At 53.3% G+C, this 8432-nt stretch overlaps 1 long non-coding RNA gene across 1 annotated transcript; it reads left to right on the forward strand.

The window, feature by feature from the left end:
• Positions 1-4116: 4116 nt before the first annotated feature.
• Positions 4117-7515, forward strand: LOC141976667 (uncharacterized). Its single transcript, XR_012636146.1, has 3 exons — positions 4117-4172; positions 4553-4700; positions 7454-7515. It is a non-coding gene; the product is annotated as an uncharacterized LOC141976667 (long non-coding RNA).
• Positions 7516-8432: the final 917 nt, after the last annotated feature.

Genomic DNA, 8432 nt, shown 5'->3' on the forward strand with positions numbered 1-8432 from the left:
AACTCACATAAGAATGGACATACTGACTCAGATCAGTTCATCTAGCCCAGTATTGGGTCTTCTGATAACGGCCAGTGCCTCATGCTTCAGAGAGAATGAACTGAAAAGGGAAATTTGGATCCATCCCCTCTCATCCAGTCCCAGCTTCTGGTAGTCAGAGGTTTAGGGACATGCAGAGTCTGGGGTTGCATGGCCTAATTATCTTGAACCCAATTATCCTTTTAGGCTTCACAACATCCCACGGCAACAATTTCCACAGGTTGCCTGTGCATTGTGTGCAGAGATACTTTCTTTTCTTTGCTTTTAACTTGCTGCCTATTAATTTCAGAAAGTGACCCCTAGTTCCCGTGTTATGTGCAGGGGTAAATAACACTTCCCTATTCACTTTCTCCACACCAGTCATGATTTTATAGACCTCTGTCATCTCCCCCCTTAGTCAGCTCTGTTCTAAACTAAATGGTCCCAGGTCTACACTGCAGACCTATATTGTTATCACTCCATTGCTCAGGGCTGTGAAAAATCCACACCCCTGTTGGCAGAAGCACCCTCCCACTGACATGGCTAGCGCCTCTCCGGGAGGTGGATTCAGAGCTTGTTGGCAGAGGACCATCTTCTCTTCAACGCTACAGCGCCGGTGCAGCTATGGCGATAGAGTGGTTTAAGTGTAGACTTGCCCCCAGTCTTTTTAATCTTTCCTCAAATGGAAGCTCTTCCATACCCCTAATCATTTTTGTCGCCCTTCTCTGCACCTTTTACAAGTCTGGTATATCTGTTTTGAGATGGGGCGACCAGAACTACACACGGTATTCAAGGTGTGGGCGCGCACATTGGATTTGTATCGAGGCATTCTGACATTTTTCTGGTTTATTATCTATCCCTTTCCTAATGGTTCCCAACATTCTGCTGGCTTTTTTAACTGCCACTGCACGGTGAGCGGATGTTTTCGGAGAACTCTTTACGATGACTCCAAAATCTCTTTCTTGAGTGGTAATTTAAACCCCATAATTGTGTATGTATAGTTGGGATTATGGTGTCCAGTTTGCATTTATCAATATTGAATGTCATCTGCCATTTTGTTGCCCAGTCCCCCAGTTTTGTGAGATCCCTTTGTAGCTCTTCGCAGTCTGCTTTGGATTTAACTATCTTGAGTCATTTTGTATCATCTGCTAATTTTGCTACCTCACTGGTTACCCCTTTTTCTGGATCATTGATGACTATGTTGAACTACACTGGTGTCAACACAGATCCTTGGGGTGCCCCGCTCTTTACCTCTCTCCACTCTGAAAACTGACCATTTATCCCTCTTCTTTGCTTCCTATCTTTTAACCACTGACCCGTGAGAGAACCTTCCCTCTTATCCCATGACAGCTTACTTTGGTTGGATTGGTGAGGCATGACTTCCCTTTACAAAAGCCATGTTGACTCTGCCCCAACAAATTGTGTTCACCTATGTGTCTGATAATTCTGTTCTTTCCTATCATTTCAACAATTTGCCTGGTGCTGAAGTCAGGCTTGCCAGGGATCACATCTGGAGACTTTTATAAACTTCACTGTCACATTCGCTATCTCGTACAGAGGCCGATTTAAACATTAGCTTACATACCACAGCACTGCACATAAGTTTGTTTGGATGTCTCGTGAGAGCTGCAACCTTTGCACCAGGCAGGCAATTTACCATGCGGTTCTCCCACTCATCACAAACCCAACTGCTTATATGTTTATTGATTGAATCCCCCATTACTATTACCTGGCTTTTCTTTGTAACTGGGCTTCCCGCCTCAGGAGGGGCAGCCTCAGTGTGAGAGGATATCCTGACTTCATCTGGCAGGTGGGTCCCAACTATGGGATCGTCTCCCTCTGCTCCAGCTCGATGTTCTCCTTCCCAGAAACTTTCACTCTCCTCAGCAGCACAGAGGCTGTCAGACGGGGGGTCGGACCACTCTACTGCATCCCTAAAAGTCTCCTCTATGTACCTCGCTGTCTCCCTTGGCTCCACCAGTTCAGATCCTCTGGCCTCCTGGTCTCCGAGGGCAGTAGCTCCTTGGGCCAAATGCCCAGATGTGCTACCTGCCCACAGGGCTGGTAATCCTACATGCTGCATTCAGTGCAATCCACTGGAGAGCCTCACACTGCTGCTGCACTTCTGCCTGGTTTATTTTGACTCTTCCAGGGGGGTTAGTTTGTTTAGTTTTGTTCGGGGGTGGGGGGAGTTTATTGGCCTGAATTTACAGTATGTTTCTTAGACGTACTTGTCTGTAAACTTCCTTGCAAAACTCCCGTTTCCAAAGCTAACCTCTGATTTCTATTGCCTGCTGTCTGTTTCCCCTCCCTGGTTCAGGCACCACGCTGGCAAAGCAGAGTGCAGAGTATCTGCAGGTCTTCAGGGAGTGGCGAGCGGAGAACACCTTCTGGGTCACCTGGTTCACCAACACCAGCAATATCGCCATGGTAACTACTTTCAATGCTTCCTGGGATTGTTGTGCCCAGAGTCCTCAGGAGAGAGAAATTAACACCCTAGGAGTCAGGGGGAAGGGACAGACCCAGGCGTGTGACTGACCCCACCCAGCTGGGCCCGAGCCCTGCCTATGGCCCACTCCACCTCATAGAATCATAGACCTCAGGAGGTATCTAATCCAACCCCCTTCTCATAGCAGGACCAACCCCAACTAAATCATCCCAGCCAGGGCTTTGTCAAGCCTGACCTTAAAAATCTCGAAGGATGGAGATTCCCCACCTCCTTAGGTAACCCTTTCCAGTGCTTCACCACCCTCCTAGTGAAATAGTGTTTCCTCATATCCAACCTGGACCTCCCCCACTGCAACTTGAGACCATTGATGCTTGTTCTGTCACCTGCCACCACTGAGAACAGCCGAGCTCCAGCATCTTTGGAACCCGCCCCCCTGTCCCCCGACCCCAGCAGGTAGTTGAAGGCTGCTATCAAATCCCCCCTCACTCTTCTCTTCTGCAGACTAAATAAGCCCACTTCCTTCAGTCTCTCCTCATAATTCATGTGCTTCAGCCCCCTAATCATTTTCGTTACCCTCTGCTGGACTCTCTCCGATTTCTCCACATCCTTGGGGGGCCAGATGTGACCTCACCAGTGCCGAATAGAGGGGAATAATCACTTCTCTCGATCTGCTGGCAAGGCTTCTACTATGGAGGGCCAATATGCCTCCTTCTGTGCCACATCCCAAGATGCACTGGGTCTCATCCAAACCTGATCCCAGCTCCTTGTCAGGTGTGGTGGGAGCTTCCCCAGAGATTAATGCTCTCCAAGGCATCATTGCGTCCATGCAGCAGTGCCAGCCCCTGCTGAGCACTAGAGAGTGTATCCGTGCTGTGCAGTATTGTGCCCCCGTGCACTGCCACACCGGCCTCTGCCATGTACGACAGCTCCTGATTGCTGCTTGGGTACTGTGCATCCCAGGTGCAGTAACCCAGCCCTGTCCCGGCAGAGCGGGCTTTGCCTGCACTCCTGGCTGGGCCACTCCTGGCTGCTCGGTCCGACTGGAACCGCACTGGGCAGCAAAAGGGGTTTCACTGGCAGGTTTCTTTCAGATGTTTGGGAAGTACTTCAACCCCTCCGAGCGCATGGACTTCCTCCTCACGGCTATCGAGGGCATGAAAGACACCAGCGTCCATGACTCGGTGGCGGCCAGGCACATGCTGCATGTGATCCTGTGGGTCCCCAGCCCAAGCTTGGAGAGGGTAAGAGTTGCAGTGAGAACAGCCTGCTGGGGGAGCCCATCCGTGGGAGACTCTGTCTCTGGGCGCTCGGCATTACTGGGGGGCAGGTCCTGTGCAATGCGGGGGGTCAGTCTAGGTGATCTCCATGGCCGCTTGTGGTCTTGCAGTCTATGAATCGATAGGCCGGGAATTGGCCCTGTGTTCTAGGCCTGGAGCTGGAGAAGAGGATGTGGGAGGGCAGATGGCTCTCAGGTACGGCAGCTCCCTGGCACCCCAGATCAATAGCAGCGCGAGGAAGCCAAAGCCCCCATCTCCCCATTTCTCTTCCAGGTGTCGGAGGCTGTGACGAGCATATACCACAACCTGGACTCCATCAGCGAGCCGCTGGCCCAGCAGCAGCTGCTCAAGGCCCTTGTCGTGCTGGGCCACCAGTACAGCGAGGAGGTGGTCACAACCCTGCTGGGCTGCTCGCTGTCATGTGACAGGTACGGGGCTGGGGCTGCTGCCGCTTGCGCTCCGGCTGCCCCGGACTGGTCCCGCTGCCAGGGTCAGGGGCATGCAGAACCTTCCAGAGACCTCCTGCTCCCTGCAGAGCTGCTGCTTGTTCTGGAGGGTTTTGCAGGCTGACATGCCGTGGAGACAGGCCAGACTGCAAAACCCCAGATGGCAGCCCTCGGCCTCCCCCGGGGCTGACACTCAGACCCGGCCCCCATGCAGCCTGCCCCAGGCAGTGGGGGCCCTTGCTGCAGCAGGAGGGCAACAAAGGGCCGGCCGGTGGCGAGAGACCAAGCAGGGTGAAGGTGGCAGTGGGTGCAGGAGGCTGGCGGGGCTCTGGCCAGGTGAAATCGGCTCTCTCCCTTTGCAGCGTTGCTGTGGAGAAGTGGAGGGTGCTGACATCCCACCCCAAGACCGCAGGAAAGGTCCTACGGGAGCTGCTCAACATGCTGCAGGAGCGACCGCTGCACCCTCATCACGACATCTCTCAGCAAGAGGTTGGCGTTGCCCCCTTGGCTGTAAGTTCCAGCCCCTGCAGCAAGGGAAGGAGCGCTGTGTTTCCCCTCCACGGCCTGAGGGTGTCTCTCAGTCTCCCACTGGGTATCGCCATTGGGCCGAAGAGAGAGAGCGTGACTCTAGCCAGCGCTAAAGTCGAGGCAGAACACACCAAAACCCTCTCCTGGTGCTCTGGGACAGCTCTCATAGAACCGCAGGGTGAGAAGGGATCGCAAGGTCAGCTTGTCCAGCCCCCTGCCAAGATGCAGGATTTGTTGTGTCTATCCCAGCCCAGACAGATGGCTCCAGCCTCCTTCTATAAACCTCCAGCAAAGGGGCTTCCACAAGCTCCCTAGTCATCTGTCCCATTGTCCTACTCTTCTTACAGTTAGGAAGGTTTTCCTGAGATTTAATCTAAATCTGCAGTGCTGTCGTTTGAACCCATCCCCTCTTGTCCTGCCCTCTGTGGCAAGAGAGAACAACTTTTCGCCATCTTTTTTTTGGCAGCCTTCGAAGAATCTGAAGACCATTAGCATGTCCCCCCTTAATCTCCTCTTTTCCAAACTAAACATAGCCAGTTCCTTCAATCTTTGCTCGTATGGCTTGTGTTCCATCCCTCTGATCATCTTTGTCACTCGCCCCTGGATCCATTACAGTTTCTCCACATCTTTTGTAGACATTGGTGACCAAATGTAGACACCGTACTCCAGCTGAGGCCTAACCAGCACTGAGTAGAGTGGTACTATCACCTCCCATGACTTGCAGGCTATACCTCTGTTAATGGAACCTAAGATTGCATTTGCTTGTTTTTTTTTTTTTTTTTTTTGCAACAGCATCGCTTTGCTGACTCATGCTGAGGCTGTGATCCACCGCAGCTCCCAGATCCTTCTCAGCAGTACAACCGGTTATCCCCCATTCTGTTTCTGTGCATTTGCTTTTTCTTCTCTAAATGTAGCACCTCACTTTTGTCTTGGGTGAGTTTCATTTTGTTGTCTAGAGCCCAGTCCTCCAATTTACCATGATCCCTCTGAATTTGAGCTCTTTCCTTCAAAGTCTTGGCAACTCCTTCATCAGGGAGCTGATGCAGGGCTGGGGTCATTGAAAGCTTCCCAGGGGACCTGGCCGTGGCCTGGAGTCAGGAGCCCTGGTTTCTAGTCCTGGCTCTGCCACTGACCTGCTGGGTGACCTTGGGCAAGTCCCTGCCTGGCTTTTGTCTGTTGTTCTGCAGGGCAGGGCCTGGCTCCTGCAGGGTGCGTCTCTGGCTGTGTGATCCAAAGAACCCTAGCACTAGAGTAGCAGCAGAGCTGTGGACTCTAGAGCTCCAGGGATTGCTGGTGACACCAGTGATCCGGGACGCCCGGAAAGAGCCATTTTGCTTCAATTGGAACCATTTTTTCCTACCAATCCCCTTTTTGAGCCTCGTAGGTTTTAACTGTTGACGTCACAGCTCTGTCCCGCAGCACTCCCTCCTCTGAAGAGCTCGAGAAGGGCCTTTTGCTGCTCAGACCTCATACCAAGTGTGATAGACACAGTCTAGTGAAGGCAGAGAAAACCCTTGGGACTTAAATACACAGATCTGGCAGCCTGGTCAAAGAGGAGACAATCTGAAGGCAACTCTCCCTAATGATAATTTACTTCCCCTGAGAATAGCAGGTCAGTCCGGTTTATTAAAGCCGGACGATGAATCGATCAGACATGGAGAGGGCATGACTGTAATTCTCTTTGTTATCCACCATTCCCATTGTTCCATGTCCTCAGCCTGGTTTTCACTTGCTTGTGTTTTATTTTTCCTTCTGGAATCGGTAAGCCTGTATTGGACACTTTTCCCCCTGATCCCGGTTGAGGTTTTGTGGGGCTGTCTTTGAACAGTTCAAAAGCCAAATACAGAAATGATTGAATCTGGCTTTTAGTAACAGACCAAGCCTAGAACTCGTGTACAAAATCGGCTCCCTCACCGAGGCTGGGCTGTAAGGCCCGGGACTCAGGAGAACCCAAGTTCAGTTTCGGGCTCTGCCAGACTCCCTGGGTGACCATGGGTGAGTCACGTCGCCTCTCTGTGCCTGAGTTCCATGTCTGTACAATGGGGATAGAAATCCTTCCTTTGTGTGTCTAGCCTGTAAGCTCTAGGCCAGGGAATGTCTCTTTCTGTGCCTGGGAAGCCCCCAGCACACGCCCTGATTGCAGATAGGCGCTGGAGGTGCTATTCTAACCCTTATAACAAGAATACACTTGATTTGTTTGGAGTCAAGGTGTTGTGCAGAGAAGTTTCCACAGATGATACCTGCTAATAAATACCACCCCCTGGGATCAGGGGTACAAGGAAGCAGCTGCTTATGTTGCAGGTAGCCGGCCCCGCTGCCTGCGATCCTAGCTGGGGCTGTGCAAGGGCTTTGAGGCTCTAACATGTCATCTGGAGGAGGGGCGCTAGAAGACTTTTGATAGTGGAGGTGCTGAGCACCCCCTTACACCTGTGCACACACACCACCACCCCTAGAGCTGGGGTCAGGAGCAGGGCCATGGCTCCAGGGGGGCGGGAGATGGATGGGGCAAGGGGGCCGAGGCTGGGGCCACAGCTGGGAGTTGGCGCAGGGCCGGCAGCTGGGACCTTGTGTGTGGGGCCAGGAGCAGAGCCCCGCGTAAAACCTTGGAGTGCTGCAGCACGCCCTGCACTCCTAGTTCCCGTGGCTCTGTCTGCAGGGGAGGCAGACATTGTTTTGGAAATGGCTTGTTGGGTCACCGGAGGGTGTTTCGTAAAGCAGCTCCTCCTTTCACACAGATAGGGAAACTCCAGCGCCAACTCCCAGTCGTCGTGGAGCGGCTACACGAGGCACACAGGGACATCATCTCCAATGCCATCGCGGTGCTGAGAGACATCCTCGCTGGCATGGACAGGCAGAGCGCCAGCCCCATGGCTGTGCAAGTGGCTGAGAAACTCCTGCCGTTCTTTCATGATGTAAGGCCTGGCGGCCCGCGGGAGACCCTTTAAGCCACAGACGTATGAATGGGGGCTGGCGGGTGGGCTAGCGGGACCTATGCTATGGCCCTAGCCAGAAAAAGGATTGTCGTAAATGACATGAACCCATTCCCGCCTTCTTCTGCTAGCCCATTCTCCATTAGAGCATATGGCAGTAAGAGTGGGAACCCTGGTGTCCTGCAGGCCTGCTGACAAGGATCAGGGCAGCCTGGGGACGAGGCTCCCCTTGAGGGAAGGACATGCATTCCTGAGCCTGCATGCAGCGAGGGGGCCTCTGCAGCACAGGGTGCCGCAATGCTCCTGCTGGCTTCCAGGGTAACAAGTGATGGTACCCTGGTGAAAATCCTGCCCCTCCCCTCCCTGGCCAGGAATCCCACAGCTGGCCTGTCAGCTCCATAAGGAAACGGCTCCATCTGTAGGTTCTGCAGCTACCACCCTTTCCTCTCCCCTTCGTTCTCATGGCAGGGCAGCATCAAAGGAGGGGCTAGTTCTCCCCAGGCCTTTTGTAACCACAAACGAGCCCCCGCCAGCGTGTTCACCAGACTGATGTTCAGTCCCCCACTGCACGGCGAGAGCCAGCAAAGTGGGCGGGAGAAAGGGACCCATCCATTACTGCCTTCCAGGGGTAACGCCCCAGTGGGGGCTCCTGGAGGGACCACCCACCTCCCCAGCTCTCACAACGCTATATCCTACCCTCAGCCCTCCCCAACTCTGCTGGGACCCGGCCACTCTTTATTTAGCAGTGGCACAGGCCCAGCTAAAGCTGTTCCCAGGGTCTCCT

The sequence above is a fragment of the Natator depressus genome, chromosome 23 (genome assembly GCF_965152275.1).
Source record: "Natator depressus isolate rNatDep1 chromosome 23, rNatDep2.hap1, whole genome shotgun sequence".
Lineage (NCBI taxonomy): Eukaryota > Metazoa > Chordata > Testudines > Cheloniidae > Natator > Natator depressus.